At 37.5% G+C, this 24581-nt stretch overlaps 1 long non-coding RNA gene across 1 annotated transcript in view; it reads right to left on the reverse strand.

The window, feature by feature from the left end:
- The window catches only part of LOC143443791 (uncharacterized), a 44092-nt gene extending 25245 nt beyond the window's left edge, over positions 1–18847 (reverse strand). Inside the window, exons 1-2 of the long non-coding RNA XR_013113081.1 lie at positions 18735–18847; positions 17366–17500 (exon numbers count right to left, since the gene is read on the reverse strand). This is a non-coding gene — a long non-coding RNA (uncharacterized LOC143443791). The remainder of the gene's footprint in view (positions 1–17365; positions 17501–18734) is intronic.
- Between the last annotated feature and the right edge of the window lie 5734 nt (positions 18848–24581).

Consider the following 24581-nt stretch of genomic DNA (forward strand, 5'->3'; position numbering starts at 1 on the left):
CTTATGTGATGGAATTACTGCAGGAGCTAGATAGGAAGCAAAAACAACAAAGACCAGCTCAGAATGAGCAAGGATTTAGTAACTCTTCTACTTGGGAAGCAATAGATTTGGAGAGAGGTAAGTTACTGAAAACAAACAAACAAACAAACAAACATACAAAATTGGGCCATAGCTGAGAAGGCTCTAGCTGAGGCCAGTGCCTGGGTAGCTGGTAGATTTGAGATGAAGTAGTGTCCCACATCAGTGACTGGAGGATCAGAGCATCTTGCCATTAATAAGCATTGCACCTGGTGCACCAGCAGGCTGACGTTCTGTGTGTAGGTGTAGAGTATAGATCACTGAAAAAGCATCCAGGCATCAGAAATCAGACCTGTGAGTCAGAGTGATGTCAAGATGCCAGTCCACATTTGCCAGTGACACCCAGCACAGCATCACTAGAATCTGTAGGAGCAAGTGTGATTACCGTACCAAGGGAAGAGAGACTTGAAGCATAGAACTGAAGTTAGAACATGGGGGCCTTATATTCCTCAAAATGGAGAAAAATATACTGACAAAGAAAAGAAGGAAGAATAAAATGGTGGTAGTTTTATCAGGCTATTCTCGCATGCTTTGGACGGTTCTCTACAACTTACCCAAGCTGAATTGTAGTTTTCCTTACAATTGATAAAAATTCTTTAAACACATAACATTTTGTATGTATATTGTGAGGTACCAAAGTACACACACACACACACACACACACACACACACACACATACACACACCATCATCCTTATCATCACCTCAAACATTTATAATTTTTATGGTTAGAAATTAAAAATATATAGAATCCTTTCTTTTATACACTTTTTAAACTATCAAAACATTATTATAAAGAGCAACAGCACAACAGAAATTCTTATTGTTACCCAATGTAGTAATACTATCATCAAGTTTTTTCTTTTTCCTTCTTCTTTTGTATCCTCCCAGTCTCTGAAATTGTCATTTATTCTCAACGGCCCAGAAATGAGCTGTACTGGATCTATATTGCATGACATCAAATGACACATGTCTTGTGAATCCAGTTTATTTTACTTAACATAATGACCTTCATTCAGCCAAACTTGTCACAAAGGACAGGATTGCAGTACAGTACTCAGTAGAACATATGTACCGAAGTTTTCTATACTCATCAGTTCAGAGACACTCAGCTTGATTCCATTTTTGGCCGTTGTGACTGGATAGCGCTGGAATGAACCTGAGTGTACAGAAATCTATTAAACACACTGATTGTATCAATTCTTTCTGTGTGCCAAATAATATGGTTATTGGTTATTGTGGTGGTCCTAATTTGAGTTATCTGAATGCTTTCGATACTGTTTTTCATAAGAGTCACCCTAACTTACATTCCCACCAAGAGTGTGCAAAGTTCCTCTTTCTCCATTATCTATTGTACTTACTATAGTATTCTTTTGCTAATAGCTGTTCTAGTTAGAGGTGCTTATTCACTTTCCTGGCTAAGTATGTTGAACCCCTTCCAATTTCACAATCAATGATTCTGTGAATTTAATGTTGGATTATATTTGAGTTCCTTATATATTCTGAATATTATCCATAGTTCCCTTTAATACTTAGCATGGCAAAACTCATTCAAGTATAAACTTTCTCTTTTGTCCCCAGTTGTCTAGCTTGAGTGACAGGAAGTGGAGCTGGAGATGTGGAAATGCTTCACAGTACCATAGTTCCTTTCTTGCTGAGTCAGTAGTAATTTCTGACTCCTACTGAGGGCAACTTCACATCAGCCTGGAGGAATCGACCTAGGGTGATTTTATTCTAGCTGTGCAGGGCTGGTGTCTGAAGATTGCCTTGCCTCTTCTGCATGCATTTATGCAGAGTTTTCAGAAGGACTCTCTGTTGACTTGAAAGCATGCCCAGGCACAGCTCTCTGCTGTGTTAACCATTGGTTGCTTTTCCAATGATCTGATCAGATTTCCTTTTTCATGAATTTTCTCCTACATTCAGTTCAGTGGCCAGAAAGCAAAACTGGTTCCAGATCAATCATATATATCCATGGAAAAATAAGATTCTATCCTTGGAAAACACTCATCATTCTTCCAAACTCAAGCAACAGGGTGTTCTGTCTCCTGTTGGAGCAGGGACTGGTCTGCCTCTGCTAGTCTATTTTGTCTTCCCAGGATAGAATCAGAGTACCTACCACTTCTCTTTGAAGGATACTCTCAGGCTTCCTGACAGAAGGTGAACAACTGACTAAAACCTTGGACCAGAAAGGTTAAGACAGGAGAATACTTCGATCATCTCAATTAAGAAGAAACATATGTGTCCTTGATGTAAATACAAAGTCAATGTTCTATATTGTGACTATCTTCACTTTGCAGTCTCACACCTCATAGGGCTGTCCAAACGTTTGTTGACTGAATTGGTTAAGGTAAAGGATGCTTACTTTGTTTTCCCCAAGTGGAGACTGAAAGTTGAGTAAACCTATTCTAAAGCACTGGTCTTTGTTAGGTGGCCCACTGTCACTGAGCATCATCTGTAGCCTAAGACACACTAGATTCATCAATGTTTATAGACTGCATGAGTTCAGACTGGGAAATATTAGATATTATATGATGTTTCTGCTAGAGACTCTTGAATTATGACCCCAGCTTTAAATCCATCTCAATTTTCTGCCTTCATCATATTCTACATGAGCCACTGTGTTAAGGTTCACATGTCATGGTAATCGTAAACGTGAAGTTTATGCCCACGTGCAATATTTACTCATTCCACTCTGCTGGTCTACAGATCTCTTTTGTTCAAGATTCCCAACAAATAGCTATTGTTATAGTCTTGAACTATTTTTATTTATTTTTTACTTATTTTTAATTTTTTTTTTTTTTACAGTCCAGTCATTACCCTCCTTCCTGGTTTTCCCTCTGGCTGTTCCTAGTTCCATACTTCCTCCCCCTCAACCTCCCCCACCTTGTCTCAAAGAGAATTTCCCCATCCCTTCTCTCCCACTCCACCAGACCTCCCCATTCCCTGGTCTCTCCAGGGTTAGGTACATCTTCTTTCACTGAGGCCAGACCAGGCAGTCCTCTGCTGTATATGTGTCAGGGGCCTCATATCAGCTGGTATATGTTGCCTGGTTGGTGGCTGTGTCTGAGGGATTTCGAGGGGTCCAGGTTAGGTGAGACTGCTGGTCTTCTTATAGGATCACCTTCCTTCTCAACTTCTTCCAGCTTTCCCTTAATCAACCACAGGAATCCCCAGCTTCTGTCGTGGGTTGGATGTAAGTATCTGTATCTGACTCTTTCAGCTGCTTGTTGGGCCTCTCAGAAGACAACCAAGCTAGGCTCCTGTCTGTAAGCATACAATCGCATCATTATTAGTGTCAGGCCTTGGAGCCTCCCGTTGAGCTGGATCCCAATTTGGGCCTGTCACTGGACCTTCTTTCCTGCAGTCTCTTTTTTTTTCCCTGCAGTTCTTTTAGACAGGAACAATCCTGGGTGCATGGTATGTACTCACTAATAAGTTAGTCACAAAAGTACAGAGTACCCAAGATAGAATCTACAGAACTCAAGAAAGTTAACAAGCCGAAGGGCCTAAGTGAGGTTGCCTCAATCCAATTTGGGAAGGAAAAAAAATCAATCATGAGGGGACATGGAGAGGAAAAGGGGAACATGATCAGGTACTGGGGTGGTGGTGGGAAACAGGACTGAAGCCGGAGGGCCAGCAGAAGGAATGGAAACAGGCAACCTCAGGAGGTAGGAGGTGAAGGTGTATATCTTAGTCAAGGTTTCTCTTCTTGCACAAAACATCATGACCAAGAAGCAAGTTGGGGAGGAAAGAATTTATTCAGCTTACTCTTCCATATTGCTGTTTATCACCAAAGGAAGTCAGGATTGGAACTCAAGCAGGTCAGGAAGCAGGAACATGGAGGGATTATTACTTACTGGCTTGCTTCCCCTGGCTTGCTCAGCTTGCTTTCTTATAGAACCCAAGACTACCAGCCCAAGGATGGTAGCACCCAGAGTAGGACCTCCTATCTTTGTGTACTAGTTGAGAAAATGCCTTACAGCTGGATCTCATGGAGGCATTTCCTCAAAGGAGGCTCTCTTTCTCCTTGATAACCACAGCTTGTGTCAAGTTGATAAACAAAACCAGCCAGTTCAGGGGGTGAGGAGACCCTCTAGAATGTATCAGAGACTTGGGAGGTGAGAGACTCTCAAGAATCAAAGGGAGGGACCTTAGATGAAATGTCCTACAGTGGGGAGAGGTCACTTTGTAGAGTCTACCTCCAGTAAAAAGCCTGGAGGTATCACATGGAGGGATGGGTTTACCATTCCACAGTCAAAAACGTGAACCTGTTTTTTAATTTATCTACCTTAAATATATTTAATCTCTGTGAAAATTTAATAGCATATAATATTGTGAAATTTACTTATGCAATTTATGTGTGCAACTTCTGTCTTATTTCCTTGGATCCCAGACATCTGAGTAAAAACTGAAAACTTCATGTGCAATAGTTATTTCATTTCTAAAGCTGTGAGTAATGTTACTATACCTTTCCTATTTCAATCATAGATACTAAAAATCATAACACATTTATTTCCAAATTGATGAGTATCTGGCCCTATTAAATGATGGAAATTGTAGTTTTAAAAATATCTATAGTGAGACACTTTTAAATTCTAATTTTGATGGCATGTATAATAATGTACTAACAAAGTCAATAGAATCTCATTTCACTGTAAGTGACTTATTCATGTTTAGATAAATAAAAATGTATCTGATGTAAGATATTTATCTTATTATCTATCTATCTATCTATCTATCTATCTATCTATCTATCTATCTAAATTTTGTTTCCTAAATTAGAAAAATGCATTCTTGGATGTCATAAAAATTCCATTACATGTTTGAGTTAACTTAATTACAAGAAGTTGAAAATGACATAACTAATATGCCTGGCTGTATGAATTTACGAAAACAAGTTCTCCCAACAATGTATATCACTTTATAGAAACAGAAAATTAGGAGGGGAAAACAAAGGGAGAACGGGAAAGACAAGGAAAGGGAGAGAGTGTGAGAAGGGAGAGAGAGAGAGAGACAGAGAGAGAAAGAGAGAGAGAGAGAGAGAGAGAGAGAGAGAGAGAGAGAGCTCTCTAAGATTTATTAGCATTGTATTTCCTGACATGTCAGCCCTACTCAGCTAGCTGTTTGGTGGGAAGTCTCAGATGTTAATGACTGAAACTCTGTCAGTATGCCAAAAATTGAAATTCTGCAAACAGAAAAGAATAACAAAAACAACAAATAACACAAGTTTGCTTATCTGCAGCATAGAGGGTGCCCTCCAGACTAGAAATATAACAGATGGAACAGGCTTTTTACCTAGTGCATTGTGCTTCAGAAAATCTCAGCCATTAGTTCTATGTAATGTGTCCTGTTTCCATGCTATAGGATTTAAATGTTAGAAATAAAATCAAAGTTACCATGGACTATCTACAGAATGTCTGTGCTTGTGAATTATATGCAGTAATTCACACTCAGGTGTACATAGGCATGTCTAACTTTCTAGATGATGAATGTACCATCATATGAGAACCTAATGAAGTTTTTTTCAGAAGAGTTATGTTCCATGGGATTTTCTTTTTATTTTCTTAAATGGAGATATAGCAATACATTTTAGGCAATGAACTAAAATGTAGCAGATATAGGGCCAAAATACTGATCATTTTCATTTGATATGTAACATTAGTTCTTTGTTTTTTTGTACTAACATGATAACTGTTCTTCTAAATAATTAAACACACACAGAGAATTTATTAAAAATCAATATATAACAACTGAGCATGCTTATTTCCATGATGAAAGCACAGTGGGCTTCTTTCTGAAGTCTCTTTCATGTCTTAATAACAAGCGAGTGTTCATTCACTACCAACAACACAAATGAGAGATGTGTGATGTCATTAGACTCCAGTTTGCTTTTGAGCAAATCATTTCCATCTCCCATGACCAAGGTCACAATGTAAAATGGTGCTCTTTGCCTCACTGGTGATAATGAGCAAGTTAATTGTTTGGACTTTCACATGGACTCTTTGGAGAGAACAGTATTAATTGCTCTACAAACTTTTTTTTCTTTTTGGTGTCTAAGTATATACTTCTGCAGGTAAATTTCAGGGGAAGTTACCCAACGAAAGAAGCTCAAATGACATAGAGAGAGGTTAAAGCAGTGTTTAACTATGGCCAAGTTTGTAAAAATCATATAAAAATTTCTACCCATCTGGATTCCATCTATTCTTCTTTCCAAAATATCACTAGTATTTCCACCTTTTGATCTTGCTATTTAGGCTGTGGAAGGAGAGAAGGGGTGGAAATCAAAGAAAGGGGAGGATGAAGGAACACAGTGAATAAGGGGTTTATTTAATTTGAGAATTTAAGCTTCCAGCATATTGTTTGTGCATGAGTTGGGTTTGCCGGCTTATTTATGTTAAGGAGTCAGTGCACAGTCCCACAGTCAGTGCCATGAGGAGATTCTTAAACTGGAATTAAGCAGAAAAATCTACCCAGAGGGCTGAAGGCATTTCACATTTGCTCCAGAAGACCACAGCACCTTTGGGGATTTGCTAATGTTTTCAGATACTATTTTTATTAGAATTTTCCAGGACCAGGAAGGTATGTTGTCAAAAGGTTTTTATACCATTTTGGAAATCTCAAATATTTTCGATTTTGGAATCGATTTTATTTTCCTAATTAAAAAGATTTGTTTTAAAGCAGGTGTGTGGAGAGTGCTTGCCAAAGACGAGCAGATGTCAACCATTTTGGTTTCTTGGCCTTTACCTAAAAAAAAGCATGCTGCATTTTAGGGTTCTAAGAAATCCCAGAGACTGTCAAGTAAAGATCATTCTTTTGTTGTTTCAATTTGGCTCATCTAGGTTAGAAATGGATAGAATACAGAAACAAGAGTCTAAATCAGTCAAGAAGGGTCTCTCTCTCTCTCTCTCTCTCTTTCTTTCTTTCTTCCTTCCTTTTTTTAAAATAGGAGCACCCTGCCCTCTAATAACACGGAGAGCCACTTATCCCTTCAGAGTGACGCACCTCTGAGACAAGGCTGTCTGCACTGCATAAGCAGGGAAAGGCTTGTCAAACAGAACTGAAAGGAAGGCGCCCCTGTTCAGAGTCATACCCCAACACTGGCAGATGTGGGAGATTCTGAAATGAATTGAGAATGAAACTTGTAATTCCATAAACTTTGATGAAATTGTCAAATTCATGCCTTTGAGAGAAGGAATATAATGATTATATAATTCTAATTTGCCTTGAGCAGTTTTAAAACAGTTGGATGGGATTTTCTCATTGATCAACTAGCAGGTATTCATTGACCACTTAATATGTGTCAGATGCTTAATAAGATAATTAAACTTAAGATCATATGATTTCTCTGTAGTGTTATATTTGGCATTGTCTAGGCTGAGCTGACTATGGCCTTGATCTATTGGTCTATTGTTGTGATAGATATTGCATGCTTCTGTAACAATGGGACTATATCCCTCTCCTCTGTTGGATTGTATGATCTACAGAAGAGCCAAGACTGGCTAGTTTACAAATCACAGTAACAGAATACATAGAATCTAGCAAATAATTTACTTAATATTCAAATTCAAATATTCAAATGCTTGTTGGAGGATTTGATAAAACTACATTATTAATATGACATTTCTTAGTTGTTGACAATTAGAACAGGAAATAAAATGGAGAAGGATGTAGAGAAGCTAGTTGCCATTGGTTTATTACATAGAGTGATGAGATAGTGTAGGTATAGCCACTTGTACATAACACCCTCCCAACACACATAGGCAAGCTTACCCCACACTCATACACACATGCCACCTCCACAGACCACCGAGATCGATATGCTCCCAAAAGACTAGTCTTTGTTCCTTCCAGTTCTACCGTGACTTCTGATGAGCAGTGATGATCACCATGTCACTCATTGACTAAAGCCTACCTAATTCAGGTGATTTACTAACAAGATGCAAAAACAATAATGTGTGGCAAAAATATAATTCTTTTCCATTGTTCCATGAGAACATCCTGCATCTACTTTTGAAATGATGCTTAGATGCGATTTAAGATGGGAAATCCTAACTCCTCTTGAAAAATGTGATTTCTCTCTGGTATTTTAACAGGCAACAGGAATCAAAGTTTAACAAATGGCTTCAATTCTGGCTTTGTAACTGAATATGCCTGAGGGACCTCAGGTCTCACATCTATAAAGTGACAGTCATAATGTCTACCCCTTTTTACCATTCAGAGCTAGTATTCTGGCACACTCAGATTCTAGATATGTTCAAGGGAGTCTTTCATTATTATGCTTCTGATAACCACAGTAATCATGATACTAGAACTGAGCTCAGCTCTTAACAGTACATCCACTTAATTACAAAGTCTTTCCTGAGGAATCATAGTTCTTAAAGTTCAAGTCTGTGACACTGCAGCTGATGCATCCTTAAATCAGAGAAAGTATACACTGATGGTCCCTGAAGAGTTACTGGCACATTTATGTGCTTGCCTAGAAACAGCTGGATTCTCTAAAATTAGATTCTTGATGAAAGATTCCCCATGTGCTGTCAGATTATTGAGCAGACAATTTCATGAAGCCTAACAAACATGGCTTGAATATCTAGTAAGTCCAGATATAATTTGAAGTCCCAGAGGCTTACAGAGCTGGTCATGTTTCCTGTCCTCAGAGAGCTTTCTATCTATGAGAAGATGCATTTATACTGTACAAAATGCAGTATGTGCAATTATTACAAAGCTACAGCTGCATTGCAGGAGGTAGACCAGAGAGACCAGATGCTTTCTTGATGAGAGTGATGCCTGAGTTGAATGGTCAAAATTAACTAGGCAAACATGAATGTGAAGCAAAAGTGCTTCCAAGCAGCGTGAATGGCATAAGTGACAACAGAAGATAGGAGAGAGAGAGAGAGAGAGAGAGAGAGAGAGAGAGAGAGAGAGAGAGAATGAAACCAAAACTAAACAAATATAAAAAACAAACAACAGCAACAAACAAACAAACAAAAACCAAATAAACTAAAGTACAACCTCCCCCAACCCCAACCCCTCAGACAACAACAAGGAACCTGAGACTGGAGAAGAATGGGGGACAGAAGTCCATTGTCCATGCAGAGCCCTTGGCAGAGAGCAGCGAAGGAAACAGGGAAGTCTCACTGTGAGATGTGGGTTTGAAGCAGAGTATCCTGGTTATTTATGTGTGTTAATTGAAGGATAGTTGGTCTCAAAGAGGGCATCTTCTTTGTGTTGCACTTTCCTAGGAAATGAAGCTCACCAGAAGCCTTCTGCAATTAAGGAAAGCCTGGCACTCTGTTGTGTTTTCTTCTCCTACTCTGGGAAAGGTTAGTCTTTGGGGAAAACACTTTTACAAGTCTCAGCCTGGAAGTATTATCCATTCACCTTTGTGTCTCTCTGTTGGTGTAGTTTTGTATCTCTGTGTTAGGTGGCTTTTGAGCTCCATGACAAACACCTGAGAGAAACAATGCAGGGCAGGCTTAAGTTGGCTCATGGATTTCACTGATTGTTGCCTGGTTTCATTGCTTTTGGGCTTGTACTGAGATCAAGCATCATGAGGAGAAGCAACAGGCACTGTGTAGTTGCTCACCTCATTGACCTGAGAGAGAGAGAGAGAGAGAGAGAGAGAGAGAGAGAGAGAGAGAGAGAGAGAGAGAGAGAGAGAGAGAGAGACTAGCCAGGGACAGGGGACAGGATACTGCTTCTAAACTTCTAGGGCATACCCCACCATCTCCCACTTCCTCTAAATTGTTCATTTTTCCTACAACGCCCAGTGCTTTAAACAGTATATTCACTTCTATGACTATCAATGATTAATTCATTGATGAGACCAGATCTTTCAGGATCCAGTTCAGTCTCAACCACCTCTTAACTCAGCTGCATGAGACACCTAGTTTTAAATTCAGACCTCTCAGGGGGTTACTACAGATCCAAACAATCTCACGATTCACAGGGTTTATATTTGTGGCACAGAAAATGCAAGCAATTCCTATATATGCATGAAATGGGAATTTGTCTTCTCAACATATTTTATTCTTAGTATACAACATTCACAACACTCTGACCCATGCATGTTTGGAACATGTGCAGAAACATTTGCTTATTGGCTAAGTGAATACAATGCCAAGTCATAGGCTGGCATGCTCCTTCTGTCATGTTTCTGAGGGAAAAATCTCTCCTCCTTTGGAGAGATTAATTAAAAACAGAAAAAGCCAAAGGCTGCTACTTTTGTTTGCTGCTCTCTGCCACAAATGTTCCCATAGGTATCGAACACAGAACTATATACAATCCAAACTGGGAGAAAGTCAATGTAAACAAAACACTTCAGAGTAGGAGAAAGTTTAGTTAAAATATTTAGATATTATTAAGTAGTATTTTAAATCATCATTTAATAAAAATCAAGACACCTCGAGGCAGTTATCTAAATTGTGTTTTGTATTAAATTTGAGGTCGGTTTCAACTGATATGAACGATGGAAGGAGGATATTGGGGAGGATGTAAAAGAGAATCCCTCAGTCAGATATGCATTCCTCAGTACTCAGAGCACTGTGGAGAAAAACATTTTTTTGACCAATCATATAGTGCTCCTAGACCCCAGGTTTCCAATGGCTTGCTAATTTTAGATAACTTTTCCTTCCTTTTTTTCCACCTTCCTAGCTTCCCTCCTTCTTTTCCTCCTCCCACTTTTCCTCCCTCTCTTCCTCTTTTCGTCCCTCCTTTCTTGGTTATTTTTCCCTGGAAAGAGCTGCACTGCAGGGAAAAGGTGTCTGTGTCTGATGACAAAATCTTTTCAGGTACGTGAGGTGATTCAAAAACCGAACAGAACGGTGAGAACCTTGCAATTTGAAACCGCAGCTCATCTCTCTTCCTCTGTAGGCTGATGACATACAATGGCTCCACTGGCCTTATTGGCTGGGTCATTACTTGTCTAATTGTCAAGTATTCTTGTATTCTTTTACTGTCTTTTTGTTGGGTGGAACTTGGATGACTGTTCTCCATCTTAATGATGGTTCCATCATTCCTATGTTTGAGAAGCAGAGATTTCAGGGGATGAAGAAATTTGGTGATTTCCTCTCATGAAATTAATTTATCTTTTTAATGCTAGTTTTCCTTGTACCTTCCACTTTACATTTGAAAAAATTGTGTGTAAGTATATGTGTGCATGTGTGGGAGCACATGTGTATGGATCTAAGGACCGAGCTCAGGACTTTGCACATGTTAGACAAGCATTCTACTGCTGACTTCTGTCATTAGCCATCATTTTACAGCTTTGTTCTGAGACAAGGTCTTACTCTGTTACCCTGGCTGGTCTGGAAATCACCACATTGAGCAGACTGACCTCAAACTTGTGTCAATCTCCCTACCTCAACCTTTTGAATGGTGACATCTTTTGAATGGCCACACCACCCAAAATTTTAACAAAAAACCCACTCAGACTGTCTCATCTCTTTGCAGTTCTAGAGAAATAAAAGGATCAGTCATGGCAACTGGAAGGTTCAGCACAACAATACAAGGATGGCTCATGGGAAAGAAAGCCGCATTACCCTGTAGCTTCTCTTCACATTCTGTAGTCTGTAGTCTGTAGAATGTCTGTAGTAGACTATACAAATGGCTCCAGAAAGTTTTGGCTTTCTAAGACTCTTTTTATTTTATTACTCTTGTATTTATACCATCTTCTATGTTGTAGTCTACTGGATCTTAACTCAGTTAAATACACACAAAAAAAAAAAAAAAAAAAAAAAAAAAAAAAAAAAAAAGATTTCTAAAACATTTCTATTAGACCAGGATTGCTGGGACACTTCATGTACACTTTTTTCATATTACAAAATGTGCTATAGATTTGTGTTATTTCTTCCTGAAATTACATACTAGTGGATTATACGATGTTGAAATGGAGGTCTGAGCAGTTTAGAATTTTCCCTAAGTACAATTCTCCTAAGTTGCTGTGTGGTATCTCTGACCGTCCTGTCCTCCTTGGCATCAGCATCCACAAGTGACTCAGTGCACTTTGTTATCTGCTGCCACTTCTGCTCTCACTCAAGAAAATTCTCAGGGGCTCCTGGGACACAGAGTCAAAGAACATGAGTGCTCAGGAGAGGGTTTCAAGTCTCACATTTTTGGTTGATAGTATGGTAATATGAAACAGCCAACTATATCATATTCTAATTTTATTCTCTACTGCATACATTTGAGCAGACTTTCCTCATATCTAAGTTTCCAATTTTTCACTTTTCAAAAGGAGAGGCAGCTGAGAGAATGGCCGTGAGAAATAAGCAGAGCTCAGCGGGAAGAGCCTGGCGAATGCCATGCCAAGAAACAAAGACTCAGGAAAGGCAACACTCAGTCCTCCAGCAGCCTTTGTGATTCGTGAGGCACACTTCGTGTTTTCTATCAATTATTAAATTATGTAGCAACATATGGATTTTACAACCAATTTTCAGATGTAATTAAAATAAATGCAGAAGAAATAAATATCTAAATAAGGAATTCTTTCCTTCATTTATGCTAACCATTTATTTCTTTTAAAAAGAATAGGTTAATTTCATTGTTTGAGAATTTTATCTATGCATATAATGCATTTGAATCAAAGCTGTTCCCCCCATCCCTTCCCCCTAATTCCTTCCCTACTCCCCTATCACATTTTCCTCCTATTTTCATGTGCTTTGTTTTAAACTGAGTCCATTTAGCTCTGCCTGCATGGGAATGGGTGTGTAGATCATTTACTGGAGAATATGGCCTCTTTTAGTTCACCATATTCCTGGCGAAATTGAGTCCCGTTCTACCTCCAGCCATCAATTGCCTGTAGTGTCCCAGCTAGGGAAGGGGCTTCATGAGTTCTCTCCTCTTCCGTGATGGGATTTTGCCTGACTTGATCTTGCCCAGATGCTCAGCTTTTATGTCTGCAGCCATAGCTGCTGTGGGGTTGTGTGTGCTTTGTCTGTGTCATGTCTGGCAAATACTGTTTTGTTGTAGATCTTTTCTATAGACCATTTCTGTGTTAGGACTAAGCCAATTATATGATCTTACTGAAACTATTTCTTGACTACATGTCTGCTGTAGGGGTCTGTACCTACCTTTTAATAACTAGTTCATAGCTTCTCCAAGTAGCTGAGTACTCTTGAAAGATGGTTCCAGCTTGTATATGAAGTCACACTGTGAATTAAGCAACTGTCCTCATAAGCCAGGGCACTGAGACTCAAGTCAAGCATGTGATGGTCCATCTGCTGTGCTAAGCAACGGTCAATGGACCACTCACCCAGGGGAGTCATTTAGATTTAAGCAAGAGACCTCAGTTTCACTGGATAGTCAGACTAGAGCCACAGTCTTTGCCTAAGTGACCAAAGAATAATAAAAATAAAACTCTGAAATGTAGATAAAGCAGTGTATTTGGGGTCATTTTCAACGTATATCGAAAGAGTTTAGAAACAGGAAGTGTTAAGAGAGAGATTATTAAGAGATAGAGTTAAGAACTAAACAGGACTGGATTCTAACCACATGTATTACTGATGTTCTCAACACTTTCTTACCCTGCACCTGCTGGGGATGTAGACCTACTTCTCTTTTTTAGTAGTTGAGAGTAATATATAAAGACATTATCACAGGAAAGAATGGTGATAATTTGAAAGGGTCTTCACCGTAAAGTTCCTGGAAAGAAAGGTCCTGTTCTGTCTGTCTCATTTTTTAAACTATAATTCATTCTAGACCTGAGGGAAAGAAGGTCTAGATGCCTCCTTCCTATGCCAACTATACCAAATGGCCCTGTGCATAGATCTCAGTAACAAGCATCAGAAGTACTCATGATTTCATCAACAGACTCAGAACAACTTTTACTTGGAAAGGCTACTTTCCCAGTCATGCACAGTAATTAACCCTGAAGATTTCACGGTTGAATTATTGACTATCCCTGCGAGTTTGTTTGTTTGTTTAATCGGCATTACTTTTGGAGCAGTTTCAGGCCCATAGTAGAACTGTTCAGAAAGTAGATTCATCATACAATTCCTGATACTAGCATGTAGTCCTATCTACACTGTGAATATTCCACACAGAGCAGTGCATTTGCTAAAAATCAATGAACCTGCATTGACACGTCACCATCACACATGCTCCACACTCTCAAAATAAAATCAAAAGCAGTGTCTTAATGAGTAGCCTCTCAGTGCTTTGAGGATGCTATTGACAATGTGAGAAGCCACAGTGAGCTGCTGTAAGTGATGTTTGGAGACATATATGCATCAGTGCTCTATGATACATGCTCCATGTAGACACTTAAACTGTCCTATTGGGTTTATCTGTAAGCTATTGTTCCGGGCATTTTTATTTTATTCCATAGAACTAGAGCCTAATATCTGCTAAGCTTCCTCAGTGTTAATGATCTGAAAATAATCTAAGTTAATTTCCAGAGGGAAGAGATTGTGAAAAGAGCTGCATTTGCCTGGGAAGATGACAAGCGATCTGAAAGCAGCTTGACTAAACATAGGTTAATGGTATAAATGACAGAGTTGAGCAAGACATAATTGAGGGGGGCTGTTTCCTTCCTCTCAGAAGCTCCATGAACCACTGGCACAGGGACAAAGTGGGTGAGCTCACCCTGTCATGCGGAATTGTTTTCTATGCAGCCGTTAAGTTAGTTGTCCTTAGATCAAGTAGCGTTACAAAATTAATCGATCAGTTATGGTTAGAATCCACTAATTCACTTTGTAACAGTAATTTCAGGAGCATAAACCATTTTCAATAACTGAATCATTATTGTAGAAGGCAATATTTATTTTTTGTTTGATTATAGATCTTCAAAGTATATAAAGAAAGCACTTGGGTTAATCCATTGTCCTATAACCCAAATCAAATGTGTCACTATGTGCATCCTCAGATATTCTAGCCCAAGTTTAAGGTAGAATGCTTCATTTTGATGATATGAAGCAAAAAAAAAGTGATTTCTCTTATAATCAGCCTTTTGTTTTCATCAGCCTTCATCAGACTATGGGGAGCTATCACATTAGTGATGATAGCTGGTGTCAGTCTTTCATTTCAAGCTGTGATTTCATCCAGAACACCTATGTAGACACTCAGAAAGTCTCAACCAAATATCTGGGCACCCTGTGGTCCAGGCAAATTGATACCTGAATTTAACCATTACAAAAATGGCAAAGCACAGACAATTAGAAGAGCTGTTTTCCCCAATTGCTGGTTCCGGTTTTCTTCTCTAACTACTTTGTGCATTTTCATCAACAATTTAGTGAGAACCAAATATCACATTTAAGCTCCTTTGTTAGTTTTGGTTCTGGGCTTTGATTGTAGATTTGTAGTAATGGACACATAATTTGCTCTTATGGAAAGCAATAGCAATAAATTGACTGGACAGTCTTTACTTCTTGGTCAACATCTCTTTATTCTCACCTTGATGAATGGGTTCAAAAAACTCTTTGCATCATTCTTAAAATAGGAGTGTCTGGGCATAATAACCACAAGTGTCTCTGCTTATCTCCAACAGGAGGCACATGCAATGTTCAGTATACAAAGTATAAAAAAGAATTATATGAGTAAATGGAGAACAATTCGAAAAACAGCACATGAAAAGAATATTGTTTCAGAAGTGATGTCTTATAATGGGGAATTCTATTACCACTGAAAGCAAAAGCAAACAAACAAAACAACAAAATAAGCTACAATTTTAATATGGAGGATTAAACAAATGGTGTGGCCTCCATTTTAGCAACAAACGCAACACCACAGAATCAAATTGAATAATCAAAACATAGATTCTCCCGTCTAACTTCTTTGCCTTTTTTTAAAGAGTGATTTTTTTCTGTAATTATGCACCCGCTTTCTTTGTTTATATTTATTTTTATTTAGTAAATGTAAAGAAGAAGAATGGGAAAAGAGGTAAAACCACCAACTAAACATTTGGCTTATTGCCTATGCTTACTACTTATGTTTCTATATGAAACTGTCTTAGTTAGAGTTCTATTGCTGTGAAGATACACCAGGCAACTCTTACAAAGCCAAGCATTTAATTGTGGCTGACTTAGAGTTTCAGAGGTTAAATCCATTATTATCATGGCAGAAAGTATGACAGCATCTAGGCAGACATGATATTGAAGGAGCCAAATTTCTACATCTTGATCCAAAGGCAGCCAAGAGAAGATTGTCTTCTGCGGCAGCCAGGAGGAGAGTGGGTTCCACATTGGGTGGAATCTGAGTTTAGGAAACTTCAAAGCCTGTCTACACAGTGACACACTTGATTCAACAAGGTCCCACCACCTGCAATAAGGCCACACCTCCTAATAGTACAACTCCCTATGGTCAAGCATTCACACACATGAATCTATGGGAACCAAACCTATCCAAACCGCCATAGCAACTTAAACTTACCGGCTGGATAAATTAACAAATTAATTAATTACATAAAATAAACCATGGAAATAGATGAGAGACTATTTGGGAAGAGGAAAAAGGGATTTGCAAGAAATGGAAAGAGATAAAAAAAGGGAATAAGGAGAATATGATCAAAATACATTATATGCACATATGAAAATGTCACAATGAAACCATAATTACTATAGTTATAGTAATTTTTAAAGGTCCAATCATATTTGTAAACACACAGAATGGAGAAGTAGTATGCATAATTTCTCTCCTTTAAAGATTGATTTATTACTTTCATTTTGTGTGTATGTATGTGCGCCCACAAGAGTTTATGTGCATCATTTGTATGCAAGTGCTCATGCATGTCAGAGGATGTTGGATCTCCCAGGACTGGAGTGACAGCCAGTTGTAAGTTACCTGATATGGGGCCTGAGAACTGAATCTGTGTCCTCTGCAAGAGGAAGTATGTGCTCTTAACCACTGGGCTATCTCTCGACCCCCACTGCATAATTTCTAAATTAGTTAAAATAAATATGTATAAATGAGAACTTTATTTTCATAATAGATATTTTTAAAATCACAAATATTACAGAAATACTACAATCAACTTTGTAAATCTCTTTAAATTTTATGGTCCATTCACGTTATTCCTTTATGCTCACAGTTACTAAATATCTTGTTACAATTTAGAAATTCTAATATTTGAAGTTTATTAGCATGCACTAATTATACAAATTGATGTCTCACGATATTTTCATGCATGCATATAATACATTATGGATTTGATCATATCCACATCTCATTGCCCTCTCATCCTTTCCCCATTTTCTTCCTCTTCCATCTCTTTTTATATCATTTTCCCTCTCTTGATTCTTCATATAAAATAAAGTGTGTGCAGTTAAAGGGATGGCTCTGTGAATAAAGCACTTACTGTAAAAGCAGAGGGACAAGAGTGAATCCTCAGAGCCCATGCAAAAGGTTGAATGATCTGTAACCCTGTGTTTCTCCAAGGAGATGGCCGTCAGGGAGGGGAGAATTCCTAGATACTCAGGACTGGCACATGCAGCTGTGAACACAAAAAGATCCTCCCTCAGGCAAGGTTTAAGGAGAAAACCAACATCAGAGCTTGTCCTGTGACCGCCACATGCATGCTACGACACACATACTCTCACACATGATCACATACACATGTCACATTAACACACAGGATAGAAAATAAAATAACACATGCAAGTTTTGTCTAGAAAGAATAGTTTTTGTGTACTGTTTGCCACATAGCTAAGCTGACTTTCTATAGTTTTGTGGTGGTGGAACCATGGTTAAAACATAAATAGTAAGTAATTCTGGGTACATTACATAAGTCCAACGGAGATTTCTAATGTTAAAGATAACACTATGCCCAGGGAGGTTTTGGGTCTTTCTGACCTCCTCCTATGAACCACTAAACATTAGCTGGATTAAATTGGAACCTTCCACTCACTCCTCCCCACCCCCATCCTGCTTTTCAGCTTCTCCATGGGCAATGAAAAGAGCAGGCAAAGTCCAGAAGGTCATGCATGATGTGTAGCAGTGGCCATTGTGAAAGGGAGTCAGCTGTGGTGTCTGAGAGGATGGAATTACATAAAGACAGAGGCTGCAGAGAGTCAGAGGGAGAGTTTTTTGGTAAGAAATGCCTGAACTCAAGCCCAAGGCCAGATTTTTGTGAAAAGAAAGAAGGAACCATTATTTTTATGTTGACTGCTCTCTTCAGGCCAGGAAAAATAAGCCTCTCTTATTCAGGAATCGAAATCATAGACATCAGCAGAAACATTTTTTGTTACCTAAACAATGCTTTGTGTAGGAATTTTGCATGTGTAGTGTTTATACTTTTATAGGTATATGATTTAACAAGTAAAAACCCTACGATGCATTCACTTCATTTGCTTTTAATTTTACTTAATTTCAAAGTTTGGTATCATTTTTTTTCTATAAAGCAGTAAACTGAGTATAAAATAGGAATCATTCATAATAATTTATTCCTAAAAAAAAACCCCAAAAAACAAAAAAACAAACTACAGGACTTTGGAACTTTACAATCTTTGGGGAAGTAAAAAAACAGAGACAGTCATTCACAATTTTGTAGTGCTAATGGAAGCAATGCAAGGGATCCACATGTTTTATTTAAGTATGAAAATATTTAGAACACTTTTGAGAGAACAGATCTAAAACCAACTTTCTGCGAGCAAGGGACAAGTTGAAACATTGCAACTGGTAGGAAGCATGTTGGCTGGGAGACTTTAAAAGTTCAACCCCAAACTTACCATTTTAGAATTCCAAAGCTTCATACAGTAAAGGGAATGTCGTCCATCAGGAAAGGACAAATACATAATTCATGCAAGCAGCCCTTCTGACATACCCTGCTGCTTTGGGTCCTAAAAATAGATGAGGAGAAAACAGTATGGATAAGTAGTAAGGATGCTTTCTCAGAAAAGGCTCTAACCATGCTCAATAAGAACAGCAGAGGTTCCTGGGTCTGTTTTAGAGGAGTCAGGGGTGTTATGCAGACATATCTGGGGGGGGGGGGGGAATCTTTTCCCTGTGCCCTTATTAGCATCTAGCTCTAGGGCATATCATGATTCTGTGCCTCTCTGTGTTCTGTTCAGTTTACCAGGGTGGAAAGTTCCTTTATTAATAGATTTGAAATATATTTTAGAGCCCTGTACTTCCTTGCAGACAGCATTTTTGACACAGAATCTTCAATTGGGGGCAAAGACATTTACCATCCATGTGAATCTTGGAGCATGTTTCACTTATTGACTTGGATTAGAAGTCATTTCAGTTAATACATGACTTAAAGACACGGGACCTCATCTAAAAATTCACTCTCATTCTGCTCTGCAATTTTAGCCTTACATCAATGTGTTAAACTTGTAGAAGCACTGACACAGAAAGATTCAATTTATGTAGAAATTATGAAAAAAAAGAAGAGTTTGTGCTTGCTTGTTGGGTGACAGCGTATGGAGGAGTCTATCCTGTTTTCCTCTTTAATTTAACAAATAATACCTTATTTTTTATGTGGCACACTTTCAGGACTGGGTATTCAGATGCTCTTTACATCACCGAGATGGCTCTGTGTGAACTGAACCATATCATAGCATTTAAAATTACATCATCATTTTGATGTTCATTGTCCTGAAACATTTGCCCCAGTTATCCTCATATGCACAAATAATTGCATCAATATAAGCCAATTTGGGAAGATTTCTGATTTACAAACAAGTATGATAAATACAAAATTAGAATGTCTAAATTTTACTTAGCTATTTAATATTACCCAGCAAAGGTTTTCTGTACCACAAGTCCTGTAAAATATTTTAATTTATGCTATAAATTAGCATAATCTTGTGAATTCTCATCTGTCTTTCAAAAATAAACTGTCAGATTAACAAAAACATTCAAACCCCAAATGCACAGCATGTGGACTTCTGGTACACCCCTGTCAGTTGAGATTATTTGCACTGACCCGGTTGCCTCAATGACCCACTTTCTCAATGATTACTATATTTTTTAGGCAAAGATAAAAGGTTTATTTTTTCTGCTGGTGGTAATTTATCTTGTCTGAGATTATTAATAATTTAGTCAGTAGGTTTCTAAAATAAACTTTCATTTCTTAGAGATTTCTATAAATTATAATTGAAATAATGAATCATCCACATTTCTTTATTATTTACATACTTTGGCTCTCTGATATAGGGAGCATTAGTCCTGTTCAGTATCCACACATTACTATAAGAATGAGAGTAAATATTTATATTAATTAAAATATCTTCAATGTACTAACAAACTCTGGCCTAATTTGATATATTGTTGGCAATTTCTAAGCAGAGATAATAAGATTGGTCCTTATGACAATTTTAAATTTTAAAAGTCATAGGTTTCAATTTTAATTCTTTTGTGTGTGTGTAACCTTGTTGGCTTTTCAGAGCTTAATTACATAAAGTTTATTTAATTCATTTTGTTAGGCATGTACAAGGATGCACTTCTTATATTAGAAATGGCAAAGACTTTATACTATGGAGTGATTTTCTTCTCATTCAAGATGCCAAACTGTAACCTGCCAGAGCAGGGGGAAGTAGTTCTGATATTTTGGAGTCATATACAAAAATTTAGAAAAATAAACACATGAACTCATTCACATACTATATTATTGTTATATTCCTTCTTTATTTTCTGGAATGTGATTTTGCTATGGAGGCATTGCTATTCTTGATAGCAATGCAATCAAGGGTGACTTCAAGCTTGCAATTCTTCTATTTTAGTGTCCCAAGTGTGGGAACTATAGGTATGTAGCACCAAATCCAGGAGCAGCATGCACATTTGATATCAATGACTTAATTATATAATATTAAAAATCTTATTAAATACATTGTTTCAATATCCACTATTGAAATGGCTATAGACTTACCAGACCTTCAATTTCATATTCATTTCTATGTCCTAAATTCTTTTAAGCAAATTGTATAGAAAATGGCATTACTTCTACTTCTTGCTAATAAGTACTTTCAGAAGAGTTACTTACTGTCCTTTATGAATATCTGTGATGTGCAATGTTAAAACAGGAAAGCTATAATTGGTAAATAGGTCAATAAGAGCACAGCCCAGAAGACAGCTGTACCTGCTGTCGTTTGTGCTCAGCCTTCCCATAATGAGGATGTTTGCATTGTAGGTTAAAAGTTGCCTCTGTGAAAAGCAACACTGGAATCATATACAAAGCTGTTGGGCCAGGATGACAGAGTTCTTAACAAGAAAGGATAGACTGAGCAGTAGCCAACCCCAATGTGTCTATTATAATAAAATTCAAAGGGATGAGCTAATCTCAGCAATGACTGTGAATAGGAAGCATATATTTTTGGGATGAAAATATATGAGCCTTGATCACAAGATGATCCACGACCTTAAAATGGCTTGGCACCATTGCAGAGAGAGATGAATGTTCAGACTCACAGTATGAATAACTGATGAGCTCTCCTAATTGATAGTGTTTGTAGGTCCTCTTATTTTAAACTTCCTATCAGAAAGTCTCCTATAAATAACTGATAAAGCCACAGGAAGATGTTTTTTAAAAAATGCCCTTTTAAGAATAAAAGAAAAACAAAACAATTCAAACTGATTGAATATTATTGACTCCTCAAGAAGTATTTAGCCAGATTTAGTTAATATGTATTAGCTGCATTGAGACTCAATTTACAAAACATAAAAAGCAAAGTTTTATAACCTCATTTTCATATGGTAAAAGTAAGTGTTAGACAAACTTACTTTGAAAAAACTAAAACAATGATTCTTAATCTTTAGAACACAAATCTAAGTTCTTTTATCTGTCATCATTGTTGAATCTGGTATGGAAATGCCATTCCAGAAAATGTCTTTTTGTGATATCTAGGAATATGATCTCCTGCTGGTAAGTTTCCAAGGACAGAATATTGCTACTGCTAATGGTAAACTACCCAACCATCATTCTTCAACCAGTAACAGGCATCCAAAAAAAGAAAACCAAACCAAACCAAACCAAACCAAACCAAACCAAACCAAACCAAATCAAACCAAACCAATCCAACCTAACCAACCAACCAATCAATCAAACAAAAAGAGTCATTGCCACCATAATCTGTTTTTCTGCTTCTGTGAAGTTCTATGGCTTTGGAAGTCTTAGAAGTTTATATTTCTTTTAATCTGTCAAATGCAAATTAAAATACCTTAAAATTAAAATACCTTACAATTAAAATACCTTACAATTAAATACATTAAAATTAAAATACCCTACATTCAGACATTTGACTTTGAGGGGCTGGAGGGATGACTCAGTGGTTAAGAGAACCAGCAAATATTCCAGAAGACCTATATTTAAATACTAGCACCCATATGACAGCTTACAATGATCTGTAACTCCAGTCTAATGCCCTTCTTCAGTATTCCATAAGATACTGTATTTGCACAGAATGCAGACATACATGTAGCAAGTGTCAAAACACATAAAAATAACTAAATCATATATATATATATATATATGTATATATATATATACATATATATATGTAATTTTTGATTTTGAGTAGATTATCATTTTTCTGTAGAATCATCATGATTCCTTTGTATGGTTCAAAATGGTCTGTTTGTTAACTCTTCAAAGTTATTAATTTTTCTTAAATTTAAGAAAAATATCAGATTTTTTCTAAAAATTTGACCAGGAATTATTCATGTCTCTGTTTCAATCTAAATGCCTCTCTCATCACTCTTAAAATGTCCTTATAGAAGGAGCACATCAAGGTCTGGGTGCATGTGCAATGTCCTTGTAGTACAGCAAATGAGGACAGATGCCATGTATGATATATGTGTATATATATACATCTATATGTATATAAACTCATGTATCATACAATACTAATTCTAAATTATAAACCATTCTTCCAGAGCCAATTGCTTCAGCTACCCTGCTTCCTGTGTGCTGCCCCCTCCCCCCTGGGATTTTTACCTGAACAGTTGCCTCTTTTCATTTTTATTTATTTCTTTTCTTCCTTCTCTTTTGCCTTCTCTTTTTCTATTTAAAACACCTGGAAACTTCTAATAGATCTTCATCTTATAAGCTAAAGTTTTGGGAATAAAACACCTGAAAACTACATGTGCCCTGGTATGCTTGTAAACTTCTGGGCTAGCACTTGAGCAGTGGTTTGCAGAAGTCAAGACTCTGGTTTTCTGCTCCAATACAACTCTCATGTTTTAGAGTTTCTTCAGTCTTCTGTGCTAGAGTCATTCATTAGCCTGTTGATGTTTTAGAAGTTGAGCCAGGGAGTCCCCAACCATCTCACTGGTTTTGATTTTGTAAAGAAGCAACATTTGGCATTTCTTAGTGTTTCTTTTGTTGTATATTTTGGAATGAAATTTCTCTCTTTCATACATGTTCATATTTCTATGTCTTGGCTCTGAAGTTGGAGATGCTTTCACGTTGTTCATTGTTTCTCCTCCAACAATTCTAATTACTGTGAGGCTAAGGTAATTATAAACATGAGAATTTTTTTTTATTTTTTCATTGGATATTTTATTTATTTACAATACAGATGTCATCCCCTTTCCCTATTTCCCCTCCCTAGAGCCCCCATCCCTTCCCCCTCTTGCTTTTTGCTTTTATAGCATTTTAATTACATGCATGTATTAAGGTCAGTTCTAGATTGAGAATTTAGCAATACAATAGATGCAAATAGTCAAGGAACAAGCAAGACAATAAACACAAGTAGTCAAAGAACAAGCAAGGCCTTAAACTCAATTACGTGAACACTCCCATGATCACTGTTTCTAAGGGTTTATCAGGATGACCAAAGTATCTGAGCCTACTTCCCTGTCTTATCCCAAAGACACTTTCATGTATGAAGCCTACTTCCTAGCCTAGAATTTAGATTCCTGTCTGAAATTATTTCTTTGTTCTAGCCTAAGATTTAGATTCTTACCTGAAATTACTTCTTTGTTCTAGCCTAATGTGCAATTCCTGCCTGAAGCTTACTTCATTGTCCTTGGGCAATGTCATATTTTTGTCAAGCAGCCTATTTCCTTGTCCTTGGCCCATGTCAGATTTTTTCCAAGCAACCCAAAGGCTCTCTGTCTCTCCCCCTTTTTTATTTCATTAACAAGTCTGAGCCTGTCTTAGGTCATTCTAACAAGAATGCTTTTCTTACCCATCATGGAATATGCATTATCCAAAGCAATGCATTTATGTCTTAGGTTGGTAAGGCTCTGTGCAGAATCTTACCTGTTCTTGGCTTGCCAGACTGTTAATTTAATAATTATGTCGGGGAGGGGGGGATTTCAGGTTCAAGCCATGTATTTTGGCTGCCAACATGTTGATATTGTTAAAGAAAAGCTTTAACAAGTTGGGCAGGTGTAAAAGTATTCCCAGGACCAAAAGGGCTAGCATGATCAAGCTATATATGCCATTCTTGAAACTTGACCAAAATAGAAATACTGACCTCAGGCTATGGGTAATTTTATCTGCAGTATCTACTTCATTAGCACTCAGTGGAGCAGCAGTCTTAAAATTCATAAGCTCCCTATATATCATTAAAACTTCCAGAGGTGTTAGAATTATGCCAAATACACTGCAAGTGTCTTTAAACTTCTTC

Source organism: Arvicanthis niloticus, chromosome 10, assembly GCF_011762505.2.
Source record: "Arvicanthis niloticus isolate mArvNil1 chromosome 10, mArvNil1.pat.X, whole genome shotgun sequence".
NCBI classification, from domain to species: domain Eukaryota; kingdom Metazoa; phylum Chordata; class Mammalia; order Rodentia; family Muridae; genus Arvicanthis; species Arvicanthis niloticus.